General features: G+C 43.4%; 1 long non-coding RNA gene across 1 annotated transcript; it reads left to right on the top strand.

The window, feature by feature from the left end:
• Window positions 1-19,740: 19,740 nt before the first annotated feature.
• LOC129709315 (uncharacterized) lies at window positions 19,741-26,499 on the top strand. The gene is made up of 3 exons (XR_008725492.1): window positions 19,741-19,877; window positions 23,404-25,015; window positions 26,233-26,499. It is a non-coding gene; the product is annotated as an uncharacterized LOC129709315 (long non-coding RNA).
• Window positions 26,500-27,000: the final 501 nt, after the last annotated feature.

Genomic DNA, 27,000 nt, shown 5'->3' with positions numbered 1-27,000 from the left:
ACCAAAAACTGGAATTACTCAGCGGGACTTGCAGCAGCATCTCCAGAGAGAAGGAATGGGTGACGTTTCAGGTCAAGACCCTTCTTCAGATTGGGGGTGTCGACCCGAAACGTCACTCTCCAGAGATGCTGCCTGTTCCGCTGAGTTACTCCAGCTTTTTGTGCCTATATCTTCGGATTAATCCAGCATCTGCAGTTCCTTCCTACACAAATTCGAGCTGCATACGGACACGTCACCAATGCTCAATAAATGTGTTTGTGCATTTCCTTTGCACAGTTCCCAAGATGAGGCCTTCATCCCATAACTATTCCTCACTGCTCACCAAACACTGCGCAGACACTTCCACACTGGGAGATTTCTCCAGCCACCATAATGATGGAGCAGCAGTTAAAGTATTGATTATGAATTAAAGATGAGCAGATGTTATTGGAAGCACGAGCACAGGAGCTGATTGGTTCGAGAAACAGGTCAAAACCTTCCTCACTCACAAAGCCAAGCACCGATACCTCAAAGGGTCTGTACAGTAAAGGTTTGATAAGCAGCATTTCACATCTACATTTGGACTGTGTAATATAACTGACTAAAGAAATTCCTCCTCATCTCCTCTCAAAAGGTACGTCCTTTTATTCTGAGGCCATGGCCTCTGGTCCTAGACTATCCCACTTGTGGTAACATCCTCCCCACATCCACTCTATCCAGGCCTTTCACTATTGATTGGAGAAATAGGTAGGTTCAATGAGATCCCCACCCTCCTCATCCTTTTAAAGTCCAGGCCCAGTGCTGTCAAACACTCATCATATGTTCACCCAATCATTCCTGGGATCATTCTCGCAAACCTCCTCTCCAGATCCAGCACATCCTTCCTCAGATGCGGGGCCCAAAACGTACACTTTGGTGCTCGAATGTAGCCACAAGAACCGTGTCTCGTCGTGCTAGCGTGCATACGTGCTTGCATGTCAGACTTGCTTGTGTCTGAAGAAGGGTATCGGCCCGAAACGTTGCCTATTTCCTTCGCTCCATAGATGCTGCCTCACCCGCTGAATTTCTCCAGCACTTTTGCCTACCTTCGATTTTCCAGCATCTGCAGTTCATAGAAACATAGAAACATAGAAATTAGGTGCAGGAGTAGGCCATTCGGCCCTTCGAGCCTGCACCGCCATTCATGGCTGGCTGATCATCCAACTCAGTATCCCGTACCTGCCTTCTCTCCATACCCCCTGATCCCCTTAGCCACAAGGGCCTCATCTAACTCCCTCTTAAATATAGCCAATGAACTGGCCTCAACTACCCTCTGTGGCAGAGAGTTCCAGAGATTCACCACTCTCTGTGTGAAAAAAGTTCTTCTCATCTCGGTTTTAAAGGATTTCCCCCTTATCCTTAAGCTGTGACCACTTGTCCTGGACTTCCCCAACATCGGGAACAATCTTCCTGCATCTAGCCTGTCCAACCCCTTAAGAATTTTGTAAGTTTCTATAAGATCCCCTCTCAATCTCCTAAATTCTAGAGAGTATAAACCAAGTCTATCCAGTCTTTCTTCATAAGACAGTCCTGACATCCCAGGAATCAGTCTGGTGAACCTTCTCTGCACTCCCTCTATGGCAATAACGTCCTTCCTCAGATGTCCTTCTTAAACATTGCTTGTGACTGTGGCCTGGCAGGTTTACATGATGGTCATCAGCAAATTGAAGCAGAATTGTGGCCGTTTGCAAGCATGCCTTATCAGCACATCCATTTAGCTTTTGGTTTTCAACACAATAGCCCCCTGTGTATTCTAATTCACTTCAGGAAACGCTCTTAAAATATGCACGTGAAGAGGAAACCAATCTGACTGCCCCAAAAATCTGGTTAAGGAAAATTAACCGACAGTTGACACAGAAAATCACGTCAATTATCTTAGTGCCTCACCATGTGGAGCTGCAGTGGGGTGGTGTTCTAATCGAATAAAATTCTTACTGTTGGAAAGCAATAGATCGTCTGACCGATCACGGGATATATACCACAGTGCTATATATGGATATATATTTATGGTATATATACATAATGGGACACAATGAAGTGTATGAAACAGAAATATTCCCAGAGAACCTTTCCAGCAAATTGTTAACTCAATTGTTAGGTATTGTTAAGAAGCTTTCAGTGCTATGATTTGGAAATTTCATGGATTGCAACTCATCATTTTTTTTTAAAAGATAATGTTTTTGTGTGTAGGAAGGAACTGCAGATGTTGGTTTAAAACGAAAGATAGACACAAAAAGCTGGAGTAGCTCAACAGGTCAGGCAGCATCTCTGGAGAGAAGGAATGTGTGACGTTTCGGGTATTCAGAAGTGTCACCCATCCTTCTCTCCAGAGATGCTGTCTGACCCGTTAGGCTGTTCCAGCCTTTTGTGTCCATCCAATGTTTTTATATTTGGTTTGCTATTCTCAAAAGGATGAAAACAATTAATGATGTACTTATTTCTCCAATGATGTTGTTGCTACATTTTACCAGACTAATCTCCTTTTCTCTCAAGAAGTCTGAAGAAGGATTTCGGCCCGAAACGTTGCCTATTTCCTTTGCTCCATAGATGCTGCCTCACCCGCTGAGTTTCTCCAGCATTTTTGTCTACCTCCTTTTCTCTCACTCCAGTTAGCCACTGAAGCCCTTTGTGGCAAAATATCAAAGCATACGTCATATTAAAGATCTTTAACTCTGTTCAATAAATCAATAAATATACATGGGTTAAGAAATTTAATTAACGATTTGTAACGGCCAACAATTTAACAGGAGACATTTCCACCGTGAAGTAACGTGTTGCAACACGTCTTATAAAAGCACCATATTTTATGACATCCTGCCTTGCTCCACGATTAATATCACGGCCCAATCAGAAATGTCAGCTTTATTTTTACAGCCGTGAGGAACTAATGGGCCGAATCGTGTCGACTGCTACCATCAGTTCAATCTAGCGTCCGGCTGCTCTCAACTCACCCTCGAGACAGGTGCACTAACTGCACACCCACAACTTCCTTCACGACAGATGCCTATCTGAGCTACTTATATTTATGTCTCCACATTACCAGACTGACCCCAAGTATTTTTAGATTCCAGCTAATAATAACTTCCGATAGATGCAGAGTAATGTAGGGATTATGTTGGGGACCTGCCGTTTGCATTTATATAGCAACTATTATGCCTTAAAATAATGACCACTGCTGACACGGGAAACGTCAGCGCTGGCTCTGGTCTGGCTTGCAAGCATGTTTACTTTTCAACAAGGATTCGCAGCAGGAAGATTATAGGGTAAAAGATCAGATATTTATCTTTGAATTAGTTCGTTTTAGACTTTAGACATTACAGATACAGCGTGGAAACAAGTCCTTCGGCCCACCGCGTCCACGTCGACCAGCGATCACCCCGTACACTAGCACTATCCGACACACACTAGGGACAATTTAAAATTTACAGAAGCCAATTAACCTACATACCTGCACGTCTTTGGCGTGTGGGAGGGAACCGAAGCACCCGGAGAAAACCCACGCAGGTCACAGGGCGGATGTGCAAACTCCACACAGACAGCACCTGTAGTCAGGATCGAACCCTGGTCTCTGGCGCAGCAACTTTACCACCGTGCCTTCCAGCTTTAGTTTTAGTTTGCTTTTTAATTTTTTCTGAACGATTAACTAGATTTTAAAATACTTCTAAATATCAGTAGCATTTAGTAATTGTAAAAAGCCTCCCAATCGTCACAGGTTAAAGTACTCTCTCCATCAGAAAATGTTACTCGGTTTTGATTCCAACCAGTGTCATCTGCTAGGTCCAAAACTAAATGATGCATCATATAGATTTCAAAGCCTTAATGGGCAACCCTCTTACATCCGTGCCTATTAGGACAGGTTAAATATTTAATTCCAAAGTAACTCAAACACAGCTGCAGAGGAAGTGATCATAGAAAGACATAATGGCCAGATCCCACATGTCATCACACACAGGGTTGTGACCTAAATATATCGGTGCGGAAAGTCTCTTTTCTAAACAGAATGGATGTGCATAGAGTCATCGAGTCACAGAGCGATGTGGAAACAGGCCCTCCAGCCCTACTTGCCCACACCGACAAACATGTCCCACCTACACTAGTCCCACCTGCCTGCATTTGGCCCATATCCTTCTAAACCTGTCCTATCCTTGGACCTTAATATTAGTTATAAGAACCAGAAACAAAAACACCTCGAGAAATATGTAGATTTAGGGAAATGAAGGGCAAGCTAACTTCACCCAGTCTAGTGTGTGTTTCTCTCATCAATATTGTGATCACTCATTATTGTTAATCTTGGGCTAAAAGGCATACACAGGACGCACCCTTTGATGGGAATGTTGTTGCTGACTGGCCCGCTCCAGACTGCAGGAGTACGTGCTGAGGAACGCACTGAAGCTCGGTGCAGCCAATGCCAAGGCTCTGCGGGGGGAGGACCACAGTTCTTCCGCTGCTGCACATTGGAGGGGGGGGGGGGGGGGCAGGGGGTGGGGGAGCCGCCTCCCAAAATAAGGGAAGGGATATCACCCCAGGGGGGCACATAGGTTCAAGGGTGCCAGTAAAATGATAGTTTTGGGAACACTACCAAATATAACGCTAATGTATGTATGTATAGCTGCTGAGAATGCCGGTATCATTTCTGCACTGTTCTTGTTTTGTATATATATATATTTTATTATCCTGAATAAAGTTTATGTTTGGAAAAAGGAAGAATGGATATGACACTCCAAGTGGTTAGCCCGCGCAACTATCTTTAAGGGAATATTTAAAAAATGAGGATAGCTTTTAAGAAAATCTAAACTTTTTTGTTTAAACTTGTGGCTCCTTTGATTCCCTAAGGATTGAGGGTTGATCAAGGCAGTAGACTTAGTTCAGCTGGGATAACAATGACTCACTAATACGATGGCAAATGGCATTGACACAGGGCACAAGATGCTTTGTTTTCGGCACATTCATTGCGGGCTGAAGGGCCCGTTCCTGTGCTGTTGCTATTTGATTTTCTATGTTCTATATTTGAACTTGGATCAGTGCATGGAACTATGATATTGTGGCAATTACAAAGACATGGCTGTATAAAACCATGAGAGGAATAGATTGGATAGATGCACAAAGTCTGTTGCCCAGAGTAGGTGAATTGAGGACCAGAGGACGTTGGTTTAAGATGCAGGGGCATTTGAGGGGTAACCTTTTTACACAAAGGGTGGTGGGTATATGGAACAAGTTGCCAGAGGAGGTAGTTGAGGCTGGGACTATCCTAAAACTTTAAGAACCAGTTAAACAAGTAAATGGATAGGACAGGTTGGGAGGGATATGGATCAAATGCAGGCAGGTGGTACTAGTGTAGATGGGACATGTTGGTCGGTGTGGGCAAGTAGGGCTGAAGGGCCTGTTTCCACGCTGTGTGACTCTACGACTTTAACTTTTCTCTCACCTTAAAAGATGATTGCAAGATGGCGTCCAACCAAGGCGACTATTGCGTGCTGGCCGCAGAAGCAGATCTGCAATCACATCTTACAATCGCTCCACACTTCTAAATCTCTACTCCTACAGCACCATTTCTTATTCCCTTATCGTGTATCTACACACTGTAAATGGCTCGATTGTAGTCATATATTGTCTTTCTGCTGACTGGATAGCACGCAACAAAAGCTGTTCACTGTACCTCCGTACACGTGACAATAAACTAAACTGAACTAAATTGAACTAAACTAAACAAACTAATCTAAACTAAACTGAACTGTACTAAACTCATCAAGCACCATTTAATACTCCACGAATAAGAAACATGAGCAAAAGTCGCACCTATTTTGTCTACCTTCGATTTTCCAGCATCTGCAGTTCCTTCTTAATCACCCATTTTGTTTACTTGCATTGTGTCCAGTTCACCGTACCACTATAATCAAGATCATAACAAATTTGCACTTTCTTCCTTTGTCAGTCATCTTAAAGAATCTGGTCTTGATTTTTTGCACAGCCTTCATTCTTTTAGAATTTCATACATAATTTGTTTTTCAGCGTGTATGTCTCAGTCTATGTGCCTACGTGCACTAAACTCATTCTGTATGTATAAAATAAATTCTCTTACAGAGTTAACAATGCTTAGCAAGAGGCTGCAGAGCCAATGGAATTGTGGATCTCTGAATTCATTTAAAAGTGACTGTAAAACTCAAAGGCATATTCCATTTTTACCTAAAGTGAAATGTGCATCTGTTGTTAATATATCTGTCGAGGGGGGCGCTGCTCTGGCAGCAGCCATGTCAGCAGCGTGTCAGTTTTTCCAACTAATTTTTTAGTATGTTTTAAAGTATGTGCTTAATGTTCCTTTGTGTGTTTTGTGTGGGGGGGTGGTGTAAGGGGGAAACCGCTTCGGTCGCCTCCTCCACGGAGAGGCGACTTTTTCCAGGTCGCCTCCCCCGTGGCCTAACATCAAGGATCGGCGCGGCCTTTCCCAGAGACGCGCCCGGGGCTTCAGCGGCGGACGCAGCGTGGACTCTCGTTGTGGAGCGGGTGAGCCCTCGCTGGGGCTCGCTGGAGGGGAGCGCTCCGTTTCACTGGCCCGGGGCAGCCGGCAGCCTGAAGTCGCAGCCTGAAGCCGCGGTCTGCAGAGCTCCAGCTGGTGCGGCGTCTACAGCCCGGGATCCCTCGTGGGAGACCCGGGGGAAGAAGAAGCCATCACTGCCGGCCCGCAGCCAACTTCTACCGCGGGTCCGGCATGGACTTACCATCACCCCTGGAGGGGAGCTTCGACCATCGGCCCTGCAGTCTACGGTGCTTCTGGCTGCGGCGGAAACTTTAAATCTCGACCGCCGGCCTGCGGCCTACAACAACTTAAAGCCGCGGTCTCCGGTGAGGAAGAGCCGATCCTGGACTGACTCTGGACTCTGGTCCTGTCCACGGGGGGGGGGGAAATGGAGGAGAACTGGCCAAATTTTTGTGCCTTCCACCACAGTGATGAATGCTGTGGTGGATGTTTGTGTTACATTCTTATTGTGGTTGTGTGTTCTTTATTATTGTACCGCTGCTGGCAACCCAAAATTCCACCAACCCTGGTTGTGTGGCAATACATTATTTCTAATTCTAATTCTATATAACTACAAGATCTAGATCCCGATTCCCCTAGTAGGGCAAATATTTTGTAAAACACCAGGTTCTTCCTGAATTTAATACATCAATAAAGTTTAGAATCCTTTGTGTAATTTCTCAGAACAAGAATGTTTTCTCAGGGAGAGCACTACTTGATTGGGACAACCACAGGAGCAGCAGTGGGTTCAGGCATCATGAATTATCCATAGAAAAATATTTATTCTATTGATGTGAACTGGTTAGAAAGATGAAATAATTACGTATTAGTCATCAGCTTTGTCAGTCATCTTAAAGAATCTGGTAATTTAATCTCCCAGCCAAAGCTTTCTGGATAATGTCACTTGTTACCTTAAAACCCTGGTTTCCATAAAATGAATCAATTGCCATTTACCACAAGATAATGTATATAAAAAATTCAAAATGCACATCTTTTATTCCAGCTATGTAACACGAGTAATTAGCTCAGGCTATTAAATACAAATGTAGAAATCATTCTTTAGGTGAGGCCTGTGTCTCAATTCAATGACATTCACGGGGGAAGTTCATTTTTCAACTGGCGATAACCCTGAAAAAGTGGAGATGACAAGAATCTTTGCGATTCATTTTCAGGTCAGGATCTGTTTGTCTAGGCCCTATTCGACTCTGCTAAAACTCACTCGACGAGAATAGTTGTTGCTTCATTGGCAAATATGAACAATGCAAATTCTGAACCATTTGGAGCAGTTATTTGATTTAATTGGCATAAACAAATTTGCCGTTATCATGTTATTTTTCCTCTTTTTGTCCTCTGACATATTCTCACATTATCTTGAACGCAAAGCCACATAAACGCAAAGAAAATAAAACACCAAAAATAAATTCCAAAACCCCTGAAGGGATAATCTATTGGGTGGTAATTTACTTTATTACTTCATAAATCAGCAATTTTATGAACGTGTCTGAACTTTATTCCTTTGAAATTCTACTTTTGGAATGTTACTTAAAATACCAGTTCAACGAGCTGGCATTATGTTAGCACAACATTAATTCTGTTCATTTGAATGAATACCTCCCGTTGTTAATTATTGCTTATTTATATTAATATATTCCTTCCAATATGCCAATGTTTGAAGATGAAATGAGTGCGTTTCTCCTTTTGTGGTTTTAGTTTAGTTTAGTTTAGTTTGGAGATACAGAGCGGAAACAGGCCCCTCTGCCCACTGAGTCAGCGCCGACCAGCGACCCCCACACATTAACACTATCCTACACACACACTAGGGACAATTTTTACATTTGCCAAGCCAATTAACTGACAAACCTGTACATCTTTGGAGTGTGGGAGGAAACCGAAGAACTCGGAGTAAACCCATGCAGTCATGGGGAGAACGTACAAATCCCGTACCGACAGCACCCGTAGTCAGGATCGAATCCGTGACTCCGGCGCTACAAGCGCTGTAAGGCAGCAACTCTACCGCTGCGCCACCGTGAATGCCCATTTAGCATGAAAATGGATTGGAGTTCCTTGTGCTATGATATTTGTAGGCATCATTGTCACAGAATCTAATGAGAATTTATTTGGATGCACTTTGAGTTGTTTTTCTACCAGTTACTGGACTGTTGGCGGAAGCTACAGTTTGTTTACATGAATAATATTCACCAAGAACAAAGATTTCCTGGAAAGTCGTTTTACATTTCAATGTTCATCTGCTAACTAGTGAGGCCAGCGTGGGAATGTATTTATGTATTTATACATGGCATGTACATTTTCAGAGGTATTCACATGCATGTTCCTAGATAGTTTATTCAGGAATCTTGATTTTGTTTTCTGCAGTTCACTCTAGCAGCTTCCTGCTAATTAATTTCACAACAAATTCTGACAGTCCAATATAATCGTACCATTTATATAAATGCAGTGAATTAAAAATAACAAAGCACAATAAATGAAATATAATTGTATGTATGACTGTATGTATAACTGTATGTCATGTTGTTACTTGTGGGTGGAGCACCAAGGCAAATTCCTTGTATGTGAATACTTGGCCAATAAACTTACTTACTTACTTAATTACCGTAACAACTATCTGTCTGAAGAAGGGTCCCGACCCGAAACGCCACCCATTCTTGCCTGTCCCGCTGAGTTACTCCAGCATTCTGCATCCATCTTTTATATCGGCTGTATAGGTAGCATTGTATTGTACGATCTCACATCAAGATAGATGTTCACTTATCGTAATACTTACATTGAACAATCAGTCAACCAATTGTGATTCAGGAGCTACAATTACATTAATTTAAAAGTAAGTTGTTAATAGTTATTTCTGGCTTGTAGGATGACTTTAAAACTATACATGTGGCAAAGTCTTATGGTACTCTCAAGCTTAAAGATACCATGTTAAGTTTATTTTAATACAGTGAATATATTTCAATGTAAAAATAAATGCCTTGAAGAAGTCAAGGGTGCTATAAAATTGACAATTTTTTTTTATTAATGCCAAATATAATATTTGTCTGAAGAAGGGTTTCGGCCCGAAAAGTTGCCTATTTCCTTCGCTCCATAGATGCTGCTGCATCTGCTGAGTTTCTTCCTTCGATTTTCCAGCATCTGCAGTTCGTTCTTGAACCAAATATAATATTGTTGGGTAGCCTTGCCAAATAGTTTTTTACCCTGACTGTTCTCCCACTATCTGTTTACATGACCATGTCCAAGAAGAGCATCTAATACAAACTATCTACATATAAATGCCATGCACAACTTGAAATTAAATGGAGTCCTTACTTGGCAAGATTTCATTCCATAACAGCCCAAGGTGCTGCATGGGAATGTTACCAAAGTAATTAAAATTACAACCAGATAAGAGAGAGGCTGCACAAGTTTCCATTCTGCTCATGTATTCAGTAAGGTCATGCTGTTCCCAACTTCACCCCCAATTTGTTTTCTTGCCCAATCTTCATAACTTTATTTCATTATACTCCAAAAATACCTCTTTCTCATCTTTAGTTTAGTTTAGTTTAGAGGTACAGTGCGAAAACAGGCCTTTCGGACCACCGAGCCCGCACCAACCAGCGATCCCCGCACACTGACACTACCCTACACACACTAGGGACAAATTTATATTTATACCGAGCCAATTAACCTACAAACCTGTACGTGTTTGGAGTGTGGGAGGAAACCGAAGATCTCGGAGAAAACCCACAGGGAGAAGGTACAAACTCCTGTAGAGACAGCACCCGTAGTCGGGATCGAACCTGGGTCTCTGGTGCTGTAAGCACTGTAAGGCAGCAACTCTACCGCTGTGTCACCATGTCCTTGAATATATTTAATGATGCTGCATCCACAGCAACTTGAGTTTGGGAATTCAAAAACAAGTAATTCCCCCCACATCTCGGTATTCAAGTATTTATCTTGCGATCTGGACACACACTCATAGAGTCGTACACCACGGAAACAGGTCAAGCTACAAGGAATTTCAAATGCTGGGGCCTTGAGCAAAACACAAAATGTTGGAGTAACTCAGCGGGTCAGGCCGCATCTGTGGAGGGAATGGATAGGTGATGTTTCAGTTCGAGGCCCTTCTTCAGACCCACCATGTCCCGGCTGCCAGCTGTGCTGCCCTGCACTGATTCTGCCTACCTGCATTAGGTGTGTAGCATTCTATGGCTTTGAGGATAGACACAAAATGCTGGAGTAACTCAGTGGGAGTGGCAGCATCTCTGGAGAGAAGGAATAGGTAACATTTCGGGTCGAAACCTTTCTTCAGACTGAGAGTCAGGGGAGCGGGAAACTAGAGGTATGAAAAGGTTCCGAACCGATCAGAGCCGGCAGCAATGACCAAAGAAAGGTGGAGCCCACAATGGTCCATTGTTGGCTGTGGAAGAGGTGATAATGAGGGGATATATGGATGCGAACAGTGGAACTGGCAGGACGACTGGAGCGGCGGAGGGGTGGGGAGAAAGGGTTACTTAAAACTGGGGTGACTTAAAATTCAAGAAATCAACATTCATATCGCTGGGGAGTAAGCTACCCAAGTGAAATATGAGGTGCTGTTCCTCCAGTTTGTGCTGGGCCTCACTCTGACAATGGAGGAGGCCCAGGACAGAAAGGTCAGTGTGGGAATGAGAGGGGGAGTTAAAGTGTTTAGTAACTGGGAGATCGCATAGTCCAAGGCAGAATGCGTGCAGGAAATGATCACCCAGTCTGTACCTGGTCACATCGATAATAGGAGGCTACATTGGAGCAGCGGATACAGTAGATGAGGTTGGCGAAGGTGCAAGTGAACCTCTGCTTTGGGGATTTGAGTACATGTCTAGATGCTTCTTGAATGTTGTGAGAGAACCCATAGCCACAACTACTGTCCTACTTCAGTAGAGTATATATTTCAGAAAGATAATTGCTCATTCTTCTGATCTAAATAATGAGGCGTCAAACAAAATGTGAGCAAACTAAATGGAGCCAGTCAAGGAAGAGATGTTAAGAGAGTAGGAGAAACTGCAAATGCCGGTACACACCAAAGATAGACACAAAATGCTGGAGTAACCCAGCGGGACAGGCGGCATACCTGGATGGAAGGAGTGGGTGACGTTTCAGGTCGAAGCCCTTCTTCAGACCCAGGGGAGAGGGAAACACAGAGATAAGGAAGGATTAGGAGTGAAAACAGGATATCAAAGGAGATGCGGTACAAGGAAAATGTAGAATAGATCATTGTTAGCCAGGAGAAGGTGAGATGAAGCATACGAGGTTACTCCAGCATTTTGTGTCTATCCATATGTTAAGAATAGAGATCTAAAATGGACTTTCTCAGGTTAACCTGTAATTTATGTTTGCATGATAAGTGCCCCAAATCCGGCACGCCACATTATATAGATGCTGAATCTTAATTGTGGCTTCATAATCACCAGGAGCACGTAGTTACTTCCCTCATTCTCCAGAGAGGTGTATTTGTCAGCACTGGGGCAGCTGTAGATGCTGCCCTCACACAACAAGCACACGTGTACAATTCCCAGCAGGAGACACAGGCTATGTGTTCATCAGCCTGGCCCGCCCGGGGTGTGTGGAGGCCAAGTGCACTGCCAACTTTCCCACGATCACAACCAGCAATGACTTGCAAACATCCTGTCCCAGTGTTACATTTGTAATAAACGCACCTTTAGTGACCTAATAAGGAAGTAAAAATAAAATTTCAAAAAGGTTATGTTTGTACAGAGGGAAATGGTGATGGCAAGTGCAGGAGAAGAGCCGACTACATCAATTGGCATTAATAAGTCACCGCAGTTGATAGAGCTCCATCTTCCATCGCTCAATGAGTTGTTTTAGGAGAGCAGCCAGATTCAATGAGCACTGTACTTAGCTCCACTATCATCTATCTATCTATCTATCTATCTATCTATCTATCTATCTATCTATCTATCTATCTATCTATCTATTAATATATAAAACTCAAATCCGTCCGCCTGCAGTACGGATCCCTTCCTGCCTTTTGATTCGTTGACGGCTGCTCCTTCCTATCAGCTTCCAACACACTTCGAAACAAAGTTGCAAGACAGGAACACTGAACTTTTCACTGCTGCAGCAGGCAGAGGAGGTGCAATTGAGGGAGGCAGGGGAGTGCTGGAAACTTACATTTGGCAACGGCTTCAGTTCCATTGGAGGAGACGGGTGCATGGTGGAATATTGGGTTGGGGGAATCACACCATTGGGGGAGCAGACCCAACGGGTCTGCACTTGGTCTAGTTATTATATAAAAGTCTGTGGCTGCCGCCTGCCGTCCGTCCGGCTGCCTGTCTGCCTTTTGATTCGCTGCTCCTTCCTATCAGCTTCCAACACACTTCAAAACAAAGTTGCAAGACAGGAACACTCTGAACTTTTCACCTCAATGGGATATCACAGCAAGTGCTTCAACAGGAGGGGGAGGGCCAATTGGTATTGCAATTGGAACTGCTGCAGCAGGCAGGGAAGGTGAAATTGGATTTTTTTTTTAATCCACTGCTGAGGGAGGCAGGGGAGTGCTGGAATCTTACATTTGGGAACGGCTTCAGTTCCATTGGAGAAGACGGGTGCATGGTGGAATCTTGGGTTGGGGGATCACACCATTGGGGGAGCAGACCCAACGGGTCTGCACTTGGTCTAGTTATTATATACAAGTCTGTGGCTGCCGCCTGCCGTCCATCCGTCCGGGTGCCGGATGCCTTTCTTCCTTTTGATTCGTTTCCATCGTGTGATGTCACAATACTCAATGCTCACAGATGTCCAATCGGACTTTCTTCCTTTGATTCACTGCAACTCCGAAACCAGACGCAGAATCACCGACATCTTTTCCATTTCGGTAGAGATTTCACTTTTCTTTCTAAGTAATCGCTCCTCATTACATTTCGTCGTGTTTAAGTACACGTTTTTAATCAAATCCTTCTCCCCCCCCCTCCAATATTTAAAAAATAAACTGGCTTCTCACCCATAGAAGCAGCACCAGCACCAGCCCCTGGTGAACGTTCCATCGTGTGATGTCACAATGCCCGATGCTCACAGATGTCCAATCGGAATGGAATCATTTACATATGCCTTTGCAGGAGCCCCAGCCAATGGTGAACGTTCCATCGTGTGATGTCACAATGCCCAATGCTCAAAGACATTGTTGCCATAGAGGGAGTACAGAGAAGGTTCACCAGACTGATTCCTGGGATGTCAGGACTTTCATATGAAGAAAGACTGGATAGATTCGGCTTGTACTCGCTAGATTTTAGAAGATTGAGGGGGTATCTTATAGAAACTTACAATATTCTTAAGTGGTTGGACAGGCTAGATGCAGGAAGATTGTTCCAGATGTTGGGGAAGTCCAGAACAAGGGGTCACAGTTTAAGGATAAGGATAAATCTTTTATGACCGAGATGAGAAAAACATTTTTCACACAGATAGTGGTGAATCTCTGGAATTCACTGCCACAGAAGGTAGTTGAGGCCAGTTCATTGGCTATATTTAAGAGGGGGTTAGATGTGGCCCTTGTGGCTAAAGGGATCAGGGGGTATGGAGAGAAGGCAGGTACGGGATACTGAGTTGGATGATCAGCCATGATCATATTGAATGGTGGTGCAGGCTCGAAGGGCCGAATGGCCTACTCCTGCACTTAATTTCTATGTTTTTATGTTTCCCTCTCCTCACCCATCTCCCTCCTCTCATCACCCATCCCTCTCCCTCCCCACTCTCCCTCTCTCCCCCACCCCCTTCCCTCTCTACCCACCCCCCCCCCCCCTCTCTCCCCGCCCCCTTCCTCCTACCCCTCTGTCCTCTTCCATCACTCCCCCTATCCCCTCTCCTCCACCCTCCCCACTCTTCCACCTCTCTCCCCCCTCCTTCCTCCTCCCTCCCCTCCCCCCCCACTCTTTCCCCCTCTCTCCCCCCCCCCTCCCTCCAAATCCTCCCCTCCCTCCCTCCTCCCCCTCTCGCTCTCCTTTCCCTCCCCTCCTCCTCTCCCCCCTCCTCTCCGCTCCCTCCCTCTTCTCATCTCCCCCCCCCCTACTCCGCTCCGCTCTCCTTTCCCTCCCAAATCTGTCCCGTTTCCTCCTCCTCCTATGATGCCGCAGCCCCCCCCCCGCATACGCCATTGGGGATACAGACCCAATGGGTCTGCACTTGGTCTAGTTTTATTGTAAAACTATAAAACTACTTTATAAAAACTGCAATGGAAATTACATTTCCTATCCAGGCTTGACAAAAATGCTGGAGAAACTCAGCGGGTGAGGCAGCGTCTATGGGGTGAAGGAATATGTGATGTTTCGGGTCGAGACCCTTCTTCAGACCTATTCCTTCGCTCCATAGATGCTGCCTCACCCGCTGAGTTCCTCCAGCGTTTTTGTCTACCTTCGATTTTTCCAGCATCTGCAACTCTTTCTTAAACATTTCCTATCCAGGCAGATATTGTTGGACATTTATTAAACAGCTTGTTGCCTATTCTCCACTATTCAACATGATAAAATAGAAAGCACTGAATATTGTACCTCAATATTGTCTATTTTAACCCTTCAGCTACCACAGCCCCGTGCACTAATTTCCCGTTGATAAGGAAACAACATTGCTGCTGTTTCGGCATTAGTCCAGGTGGTATTTAGCCTGGAGACAGCTTTAGTAATAAAACTGGTCATTATTTATGCATCTCTTATAATGGTTTCAAAATGGCCATGTTTTAAGTTTCCCAGTGACCTATGGGACCTTGCTGACAGATGACCCCTCCCAGCTTCCATATATCAAGTGCAGTGCCGTTCATTCAGGCCTCTACAGACTGATGCCTTCAATCGCCCCGAGTCCATTAACAGTGTTCAACACGCAAAAACATATTCACCGAACAAACCAAAAAAACCACTGGAGTAGGTTATAACATAACGTTAAATAAAATAGGTTCAAAAATGTACAATGTTTGCCACTCGGTCAATTTGAATACTTTTTAGCTTGAAGAAGAGTCTCGACCTGAAGTGTCACCCATTCCCTCTCTCCAGAGTTGCTGCCTGTCCCGCTGAGTTACTCCAGCATTTTGCGTCTACCTTTGATTTAAGCCAGCATCTGCAGTTCTTTCCAACACATGAATAATTTTTATCCTGGGTCCAATATATTGAATGTGTGGGACGGTACTGCAGATAGACACAAAATGCTGGAGTAACTCAACGGACGGGCAGCAGCTCTGGAGAGAAGGAATGGGTGACGTTTTGGGTCGAGATCCTTAATAATCCTAGCGTTCCCTCTTTTTCCTCTCTCTCTGTGCCTCCCCCACCCTAGTTCTCCGAATAGTTTCACTGTTCTCCTGATTAACTTTACTGATTGTGTGCTTCATTGTCACCTTCCCCTCAGCTAACAATGAATCATTCTACATTTCCTTGATCAGCGTATACTTTGATCTGTCATTTTCGCATCTTACATCTCTGGAGAGAAGGAATGGGTGACGTTTCGGTTTGAGACCCTTCTTCAGATTGATGTCAGGGAGGGGGAGATACATAGATAAGGAAGTGTAAGGTGTGAAAATAGGACAAAGGGATGGAAGTTCAAGGAAACTGTAGGAATGGGTCACTGGTACCTGGGAGAAGGTAACAACAAAGCAAACAGAGATAAAATGTAGTCGGAGACAGTCAGACTGGTCGGAGAACTGGGACAGGGAGGGATGGAGGGAGTGGGAAAGCAAGGGTTACTTGAAGTTAATGTTCATACCGCTAGGGTGTAAGCTGCCCATGCAAACTGCAGACGTTGGTTTCCACCGAAAATAGACACAAAATGCTGGAGTAACTCAGCGAGACAGGCAGTGTCTCTGAATACTGAATATAGCTAACAGCATTCCCGCCTTGCTATCTGTGAATGCTTTGAGGATTTGAGTATAGGAGCAGGGAGGTTCTACTGCAGTTGTACAGGGTCTTGGTGAGACCACACCTGGAGTATTGCGTACAGTTCTGGTCTCCTAATCTGAGGAAAGACATTCTTGCCATAGAGGGAGTACAGAGAAGGTTCACCAGACTGTTTCCTGGGATGTCAGGACTTTCATATGAAGAAAGACTGGATAGACTCGGTTTGTACTCGCTAGAATTTAGAAGATTGAGGGGGGATCTTATAGAAACTTACAAAATTCTTAAGGGGTTGGACAGGCTAGATGCAGGAAGATTGTTCCCGATGTTGGGGAGGTCCAGAACAAGGGGTCATAGTTTAAGGATAAGGGGGAAATCTTTTAGGACCGAGATGAGGAAAACTTTTTTCACACAGGGAGTGGTGAATCTCTGGAATTCTCTGCCGCAGAAGGTAGTTGAGGCCAGTTCATTGGCTATATTTAAGAGGGCTTAAATATCTATATTTAGATGTGGCCCTTGTGGCTAAAGGGATCAGGAGGTATGGAGAGAAGGCAGGTACAGGATACTAAGTTGGATGATCAGCCATGATCATATTGAATGGTGGTGCAGGCTCGAAGGGTCGAATGGCCTACTCCTGCACCTATTTTCTATGTTTCTATGTTTCTATAGAAGTGAGATCAACCGACTGACCAAATGGTGCCAGCACAACAACCTGCCTCTCAACATCAGTAAGACCAAGGAACTGATTGTGGACTTTGGTGAGGGAAGGATGAGGAACCACAATCCTGTTCATATGAATGGGACGATGGTGGAGAGGGTCAATAACTTCTAATTCCAGGGCGTGCATATTTCCAAAGATCTTTCCTGGACCCAGCACTCTGATGCAGCGACTCCAGTTCCTGAGAAGATTACGGAGATTCGGCATGTCGAAGAGGATTCTCCTAAAATTCTACAGATGCACAGTAGAATTCTGACTGGTTGCATCGTGGCCTGGTTCGGCAACTTGAACGTCCAGGAGCGAAAAAGCCTGCAAAAAGTTGTGACCACTGCCCAGTCCATCACCGGCTTTGACCTCCCCACCGTCGAAGGGATCTATCGTAGTCGCTGCCTCAAAAAGGCAGCCAAAATCATCAAACACACACACCATCCTGGCCAAAAACACTCATTTCACCACTGCCATCAGGAAGAAGGTACAGGAGTCTGAAAACTGTAACGTCCAGGTTCAGGAACAGCTTCTTCCCTACAGCCATCAGGCTATTAAACACAACAATGAATAAGCTCTGAGCTCTGAACTGCAAAAAACAATATTATTATTACACTATATTTATTATTTATTGAACTTTTTCTTTTTTTTCTCTTCCCCCATTATGTACTGCGTTTACATATTCACATATTCTGTTGTGCTGCAGCAAGTAAGAATTTCATTGTCCCATCCGGGACATGTGACAATAAAACACTCCTGGCTCTCTCTCTCTCTTTCGTTGCAAAGAAAACAGCTGCTTCTAAGATTAGCACAAATGCACTTAAATATAGAAATCCAGAATATTTAGTCACTTGTAATAACTATCAAAGTCCTGTCACTTCACTCGTGAATTTCTGAGATGAAATCAACGCAGAAGATCATTTAACATTTTAAACAATTTAATAATTTAACAATAATTTAACTCCAACAACTTGCACCACTTTCTTGCCATAAAATCCACAAAAATGACTTTGTTGAATGAAATGTAACTGAGTGTTTAACTCCACAATATAACCACGATAACCACAAATACCTATATTTTGTCACTTGTAATAACTTTTAAGTTAATCTTAATTACAATTGACGAATGGCTTTGAGCCTTACGGTTCTCACTGCATCAATTCAACTCTAAGACGTACAACTTTTCAACTAACAATTATAACAGCTTCTACTCTCAATTGTATATGTGCGTGACTCAACCTTTCTGAAATGTGTTTAAAACAATGAATTAGAATATGCTTCTTGGAGTGCTGATCGACTGTGTAGATAGTGTCAGATTGAAATGCATATTGGGACATGGGAACAATAGGAACATCAAGTACACTCCATCCTCAACATTTATGGGAACTTTTCAAAATCAGTAGTTTGTGCTATTTTTCCCAATGTTGACTGCAAAACCAGAGTATCAAGATTCAATAGACAATAGACAAGAGAAAATAGGTGCAGGAGTAGGCCATTCGAGCCAGCACCGCCATTCAATGTGATCATTGCTGATCATCTCCAATCAGTACCCCGTTTCTGCCTTCTCCCCATGTCCCCTGACTCTGCTATCTTTAAGAGCCCTATCTAGTTCTCTCTTGAAAGCATCCAGAGAACTGGCCTCCACCGCCCTCTGAGCCAGAGAATTCCACAGACTCACCACTCTCGGTGAGAAAAAGTGTTTCCTCGTTCCCGTTCTAAATGGCTTACCCCTTATTCTTAAACTGTGGCCCTTGGTTCTGGTCTCGGAACATGTGTCCTGCCTCTAGCGTGTCCAAGCCCTTAACAATCTTATCTGTTTCAATAAGATAACGTCTCATCCTTCTAAACTCCAGAGTATACAAGCCCAGCCGCTCCATTCTCTCAGCATATGACAGTCCCGCCATCCCGGGCATTAACCTTGTAAACCTACGCTGCACTCACTCAATAGCAAGAATGTCCTCACAACGGATTGTTTTTTTTAACTAAATGAGAGTGAGAGTGCGAGTACATATTATTACAATTTTAGCAGCAGCAACCAAATGCATTGTTGCAAAGAAAACACCGCCACTTTGAATAAACAAGAGCTGAATAGGATGGATATTGAAGGTAGGGAAGTCCACGTTTATAAGCTCAGGGTTTAAGCAAACTATAGTTGGGGAGAGGGTTCCAGGTGCAGTTCACCATTTCGCCGGGAAAGTGGTCAACTCTCTTTAATGGTCCCACCCATAAAGTTAAGCTCAAAAGGAGGAAAAAAAACAATAGTATTGACCTTCCTCATGTGGCAGCTCCGTTGACCTTTCGGCTTGATCAGCTGACGCTTCTCCCTCTCTGTCTCTGCCTCTCTCTCTGTCTCTCTCTCTTCCATCACTCATTCCCGCTCTCAACCAAGTCCGATACCATGCAACTCTCTGTCCAACTTCCTGACAGTTTTATTAACTGAAGAAGGGTCTCGACCCGAAACGTCACCCATTCCTTCCCTCCAGAGATGCTGCCTGCCCCGCGTTTTGTGCCTACGGTTTAAACCAGCATTTAAAACCACTTGTATCAACTTATCACAATGAGCCTTCTCTAAGTGAATATACGTCTATCAAAGCATTTGATGCTTGCCTTTAATAAAACATCCGCTTTGCTAATGTGGCTGTCGAACCAGTGGTGCAGGGGTCTGTGTTTGTAGCCTCCGGACAACCTTTCCCCTCTACCCCTGGAGCGTGCCTGATGGATTATGAGCCGGCGTAGACTGATTACACCGCCTCTCGCCGCGGGCTGGCCTTTCTGTCACTTTAAGTCGGTAAATATTTGCAATGTATCCCCGGGTTGAGGCGAACAAAGGGCTAACCTCCCCCTTCTGCACCCCGCAGATTTCCTGTCTCGGCGTCACCGACACTGGTGGGGTGGTGGTGATGGTGGTGGGAAGGGTGTGGGGGTGGGATAGATGGAGAGTGATTTCAATGCACCGCCGCCGCCGCTGCGCTCTCACTACGCCTCGCAGCTTCCATACACCTCTTGCAAAGAGATGCATCTGAGCGCCGCTCAGGACTGGATCATCACTCACTACCTGCCTGCCGCTTGACAGGACGAGTCGGTGCAGCCACAGGAGAAACAAATATGCGGGGTGGGGGTGGGACACACGAACTGACACAAGGCCAGTGACACAAGGCGTTCAGTTACAGGCATCGTGTTACTCGGCAGCCGGGCAGAATGGGCCGCGCACCTTAATTACAGCAGATTTGCATAAACGAAATCAATATTTGGATTGTGTGTACTTTTCCCGCGTTGAATGTGGATCATTAATTCCTTCATTGCATTTTGATTTTTTTTCGAGCATTTGAATTGTGTTTTTTTTTTTTGTTAAATGACCTTGCCATTAGTATACACAGAAATATTGGATTAAGTAAACTGTTTATGACATAAAGTTGAAAGTCTATTCAGTATTACTTTTCTTCTGGAGGGGGGGGGGGGGGGGGGGTCTATCACACATACACACTTGGAAAGCCATATATATTTTGGCAGGAACAACCCTGCTCCAAATAGCGACTGCGTGCATTTGGTAACCCCAGTCTTTCGCAAGGGTCCAATCTGAATTTAACTCTTTGAGCCAGAAACTGGCGCAAGATACTTTAAATAAGCAAATAACTTTCCCACCGACCGCGGGATTAATGTTTAATAAGCGACGTGTGCTCGGGGGTACTTTGTTGAAAACCAAAAGGCTGCAATCTAAATGAATAAACATTGACTGCGCGGGGAAAAAAATGACAATAAGGGCGGTAAAACCAATCTATTTCGTGGACAGAAGAGGCACCAGCCACAGCCAGACAGATTTAAAAGATCGGTTGTATAAATCTCACCGAGTCCACGGTGAAACTGCAGTGTCACAGTGTTATTAGGTTAATCTCAATTTCAGGCACCGTTTCCTGAAACTCATCCCATTTCTACGGCGGTGTAACTGCAGTGCGAGACTATTCGGGCACACAGGGCTGTTAGCATTGAAACCCGCACACAAGTCCTGTGATGTTTGTTCTTTTCTGCGACTACAGTCGAGTGTCCAACAATTATTTGCAAATATATATGTCATCCATACTTTTGTTTGTGCGAAAACTATTTGGAAAATTACCCTCCCCAAGCCAAAATGTCATAAATGCACAAAGTTGCGAAAACTGTTCAGCAAAGTCAACTTCATTCACTCGCGTACAAAGTACTCAAGCGGCAAAACCTATTGGCAATTGTGTCGGAAGGAACTGCAGATGCTGGTTTACACCGAAGATAGACCCAAAATAGCGGAGTAACTCAGCGGGGCAGGCGGCATGACCAGAGATGAGATGCTGTCTGACCCGCTGAGTTACTCCAGCATTTCGTGTCGATCACATTGGTGATTGTTGGGCGATTTGTTTAAATTTCTGTTCACAGAAAGAAGGGGCGCACTTTATAGATTTTACTTTCGTTTCCCGTGTGTCATTTCTGCCAGTAAGCGCACGCTATTTTGAAAGTAACTGCACACCTCGGTATCATTTCATTTGCTTGTTCTCCCAAATAATAAAAGAGTTAAATCTAAAACATATTTAAATTCACCTCCGCGACCTCTTTGTCAATGGCAATGGCCATGAGATAGATTTTAAAAAAAAACTTGTGGCTACTTTAAACTGGTCAATTAACCTTAAACTAAATATGTGTTTACTATTTTGTTTAAAGTGACTTGTTTGTTTTCGTCAACTTTTTTTTTTCAAAATCTGTTTATATTTAATTTGGCTCAACATTCAGCTCGCTACTAGGCGCCGTTTACGCGAGACCGCTGCGTTGCCGTCTATTTTTTTTACCCAGTTTTGCGCTTTCCCGTTCAAAATACAAACACGTTGACCTTGTCTGAAAATGTCGAACTTCTGAGTTCCCAGCGACGGAGAAGGAGCATCAATTTATAAAACATTGTAACACAACTTAATGTGTGTGTGGGGGGGGGACAAATATAACTAAATACCTCCATCTAGGCGTTTTCCTTTCAAGAAAATGAAGGTGTAACCGGTGTTGTTTTGTGTGTAACGAGTTTGAATAAACCTGACCGATTAGGAACAAAAACACGCGGGGTCAAAAGTAGACGGAGCCGCATTTTACCCCTAATTTGCTTGAATTTGTTAGAAGTTTATTATTATTATTATTATTATTATTATTATTATTATTAATAATATCAGTGTTGATTCTTACAGCTGCATGATGTTGTTGAGCTGAACACAAACAATACTTAGCGTCGAGCCCCTTTCCTGACCCTTCAACGTTGTTGTAGGAATGAAATATTGGTGTCGCCGGCCGCTCTTTGGCATGGCCAAGCCTGAACTCCAGCGGGTTCCATAACTCCCCCCTCCCCAGTCCAATATAGGTTATTGATTTCCATTAAACAAATTCCATATAAAATAACAGTATCTACTCAGCTAAATTATGTATGTAAACAGTGCATGGCCATCGATTTTTCTTGCTATTTGCACGAGTAACGGCGTCTGTTTCTAACCAGACGAGTGACGCGAATTCTGTAACTCGAGAAAGTCTCGGGGTAGTTATTTATTAATAATCGCCGTGGAAGTAGAATTTTGGAGCATTCCAGTAAATTGTCAGCCCTGTGTAATTACTATAGATTAAAATAGATTATATTATTGTCGAAAAATGGCAGGTTCGACAGAGTTTTATGCCAGCAATGTTGCAGAAACAACAAACGAGTCCAAGTCCTGTAAACTGTCCACGACACAACATTGAAACAACCGGAGTTAAATGCTACCCTTACATCACACATTTCCATGATTATTTATCACCTTAGTCTTACGTTAATATATATATATATTTTAATTATTAAAGTACAGTTGATTGCTGTCTCATTTTTGACTGTCCCCTCGTGTCTTGGTTCGCCTTGAGCACGGCGGATCTAATTGAATATAATTACATTTTGATGCATTTCCTGCTCGACCCCAGTGTTTACTGACAATATTTATACCTTCGCTTTAGATAATATATATTGTTTAAACACATTTGGCGTGCAGTCCGAAATTTCTCGGAGAATGGCAGATTTGGGAAACGCGTGCTGTCCGTCGCTTATGAGATTACCATCAAATGCATATTGATTTTGATGGCAAAATCTGTGGCAGGGTTCTTCAGATACAGTCTGTAAACATCCTCGAGAGGGCGAAATAGGCATTAAACAAGTTGATCTTTGATTTCTTGTCCGTTAACTGAAAACTTAACTTCCCCCAAGCGAAGAGAACTATATTATTTAACTTGGAGAATTGGATCATTCTTAATTGTCTTTTTTTTTCTTCTTCTCTCCCGCTGATAATTAGCAGATAAAAATCCTTACGAGAAGACGCTCCGAGCACGGAGAAGGTATGGGTTATTTGTGGCTGATTTGCACATTGTTGCTACCACTGTTTGCTTCGATATTATAGTGAAACCCATTCCCCATCGTGAGGCGATAGCTCCCTCTACAGGACCAACTCTGACCAGGTCACCGCCGCCCCAACTCTCTCCAGCCCAGCCCAGGGACATCACCCTTCCCTGACATTTCTGCTCTGCTAAAACTTTAAAAAAAAGGAAGAGGAATATTAAAGCAATCAGGAGACCTCTAATGCTTCGCGCCGCGCCGTAAGAGGGAAACTGCAAGAATAACTTCCGACCGATTAACATTACTTGAGTAAACTGGAACATTCTCTGTGAACTCAATTACCGTCCATGTATATGTAATAATGAATGCGTGCGAGTGGCCGGCTATGAAAGAGCACATTTAACACAGCGTCCATCTGCAGTAACTGCCGGAGTAGCGCAACGCGGCGAAAATATCAGACTTCAATCAAACTATCTATCCAGTAACGAACATAAAACTGGCGTCTTCTGGTTAAGACATGGGAGATTAATTCAAAGTGTATGCTTCATACCTATTTACTATGTATTATGTAGTCTTGTGTAAGCTTAGAATATTGTTGTACTGAGCGAGATGGTATTCTTGAAATTGAAATTTCTTTTCAGCGCGATGTTAATTTAGCGTCTAGTCATGTTTTATTTAAAAAGGCCACATTTCGTTCATTTCCAACGTTTGCTAAAAGCCGGCTCGCTCTCCATCTCAATGTTCTGAAAAGCTTCAGTAGTCGTGTAGATGTAGTCGCAGGCATAGATAAATAATCGTTTTATCTCCCCCCCTCCACTCGGTACAGTGTGTTGTTCAATACACATGCAGAAAAACATATTTAGTTTATCTTGCTTTCAAAATGATCAAAACGAGATTTATTCATAAAATAAATCGGTGTGAATTCATTTTGTAATTCAACTAGAATTCGTATGCATTCATTTACAATCATACGCAAAGATCTTTAAGTCGATCAGACTGGCGGTGACAGCTACTGTTTTATCGATTATGCTCCGACACAAATTGTAACGCACAATTAGTTGTACGGTATGATGGAGGGGATTCCTGTATCTCTGAGCCTGCCTGCCATCGGCGCAACGCCAGTGACCAACAACTTGTCCAACTTCTGTCTCAACAAGGTTGTTTAAAAAAAAAATGATTTCAAGCTGAATATGTTTGTATGTTAATGCGCTTTAAATACACAGGGTTTAAAATTGGATTAAAGTTAGTTTCTTTGTTTAATTCTGCAAGAGTTTTAGATTGTCTTTTCCACAACTCTTCATTGATGATTAATTCAGTATATAATATTGCATTCAGGATTTTTTTTTTTAAACGACTAATTTCCTGATTGAGTTAGATTCTTGTCGTTGCATGGAGAATGATCCAAGCACATGAACGGGCCATTACCAATTGAGGGGAAGTTCCGGAGCTGATGCCTTCAAAAAACAAGGCAGACTTGAAACATTCGTTTCATACTTCTTTCAGGCGTGCTTCGAAACTGAGAATTACCAGCAGCATTTAAAACCAAATTTGCAAACATCTTACCTTTACAGGTGAAACGCGCTCTTTTATTGTGATTGCATTAATTTTGCATTGGCCAGTGTTGGGGGCAGCGTCGAGTTTTTTTTTTCACACACACACTTGTATGAGGAAATGGAAGTGTTGAAAACTCTTAATGTGTTTATTGCGTTTAATAGTACTTGAATTGAGTTCAATCATTGAATCCACACTTCGTTACTTATTAACCCAACAAACACGGCCTCAAAGCACGTGCCGACAAAAAAAACGTTCTACCTGGTTAGTTCAGAATGCCACTATGGAAAGTATTTTATGGCAAAAAAAAACATACTTGCGTCGAAAAGATCTTTATAATTAATATTCAGATTAGCATCAAATGAATTTTACGAATGAGAACAGCGTATTTATATTACTTGCACTCACCTTTTTTTTTAACCGGTAGAAATACAACTTTATAATTTGTTCCGCAATGTTGTACATCGGGAAAAGCTTCTATTAAATCAGTGCAATGCTTCCAAAAGTGCGAGACCCGTGGCGTGGTATTTACATCGCTGATTGTGTCTATTTAATAAAAAGAAAACTCGTGCATCACCACCGTCACGTGGAGGGTTTTGTAATCTGAAAGAAACATAATTGCTACAGAAAGGTATTTGTGGATAGTTGTTGTAGCCACGGGACATGAGGTCAGTTATGAGTTATGATTCAGATGAAGTTTCCAAAACTGGCTGAATATCCAGCACCTTCACCACTGGGCTGAGTCCCTGGCCACCGAGTATATAGAGATATCCATTATCCTTGCAGACAGTGCACATGCTTGGTTTGATCGTGTTGTTGTAACCACCCAATTCTGACAATGAATCCCCACACAATCACTCTTACCAACGTCTGCAGATGCCCATTGAAACATCCCATTAGGATGCATCACAGCTTGGTTTGGCAACAGCTCTGCCCCAAGTCTGCCAGAAATGTGCAGTTGTGGATGTAGCCCATTCTATCGCACAGATTAGCCTCTTCTACCCATTGACTATCTATATTTGACGCTGCATTGACTATCTACATTTGACGCTGAGTTTCTCTGACATAATCAAGGACTATTTTCACCCCAATTATTCTCTCCCCTCTCCCATCCGGCAGAGGATACCACAGCTTGAAAGCACAGACAAACGCATACAGGAACAGCTTATTCCCTGTTGTCTGCTGTAATATACTAACACGATATTCTGTGATATTTTTTGTTCTGAACTTCCTGCAGTGCAAGGGCTCTTGCATAATCACGGTTGGCCCCATAGCTGAAGCGACCACGTCGCGAGGCTGGAAACTGGAAGTATCCTGAGCTAATTCTGCTACCACCATCGTCTATTGCAACAAGTGATGGCTTCCACTGATTGTCACCAGAAGCTTGCGTCCTTTTCAGGACGGACGATGACAGCGATGTCAACATTTGAAATATGGAAGATGGACATGAAAGAAGAAGACTGATGACCTCATGACAATCATCACCACTAAAAAATCTTAACTATTAAATCTTTTTCTTCTCAGACATGTGAATCCTAATGCTTAACCACAATAGACAGAGCATGCAAAACCCATCATCACAGTGCATTTATGACTTACATAGACATTATTACTACAGTGTTAGCTGGACAGTTGAAAGTCTGGACGATTACTTCCAAGGTACATTTTTCAGGATATCAGACTTCCAAAGCTCATTGATATTCTTAAATCTTCTTTCCTCTGGCAATCAACATTTTTTTTTAATAACATTTTTAATTCGTCCTGATTTAATTGATATTTCCGTTTTTTTAATAAAATTTGTATGCAACGTGTTCTCCCTGTGACCTGTGTGGGGTTTTCTCCAAGATTTGTGGTTTCCTCCCACACTCCAAAGACGTACAGGTTTGTAGGTTAATTGGCTTGGTGTAAATGTAAAATTGTCCCTAGTGTGTGTAGGGTAGTGTTAATGTGCGGGGATCGCTGGCGGTTACGGACTCGGTGGGCCGAAGGGCCTGTTTCCACGCTC

Source organism: Leucoraja erinacea, chromosome 25 (assembly GCF_028641065.1).
Source record: "Leucoraja erinacea ecotype New England chromosome 25, Leri_hhj_1, whole genome shotgun sequence".
Taxonomy (NCBI): domain Eukaryota; kingdom Metazoa; phylum Chordata; class Chondrichthyes; order Rajiformes; family Rajidae; genus Leucoraja; species Leucoraja erinaceus.
The sequence above is the reverse complement of the archived record's forward strand: the minus strand, read 5'-3'. Positions and strand labels throughout refer to the sequence as shown.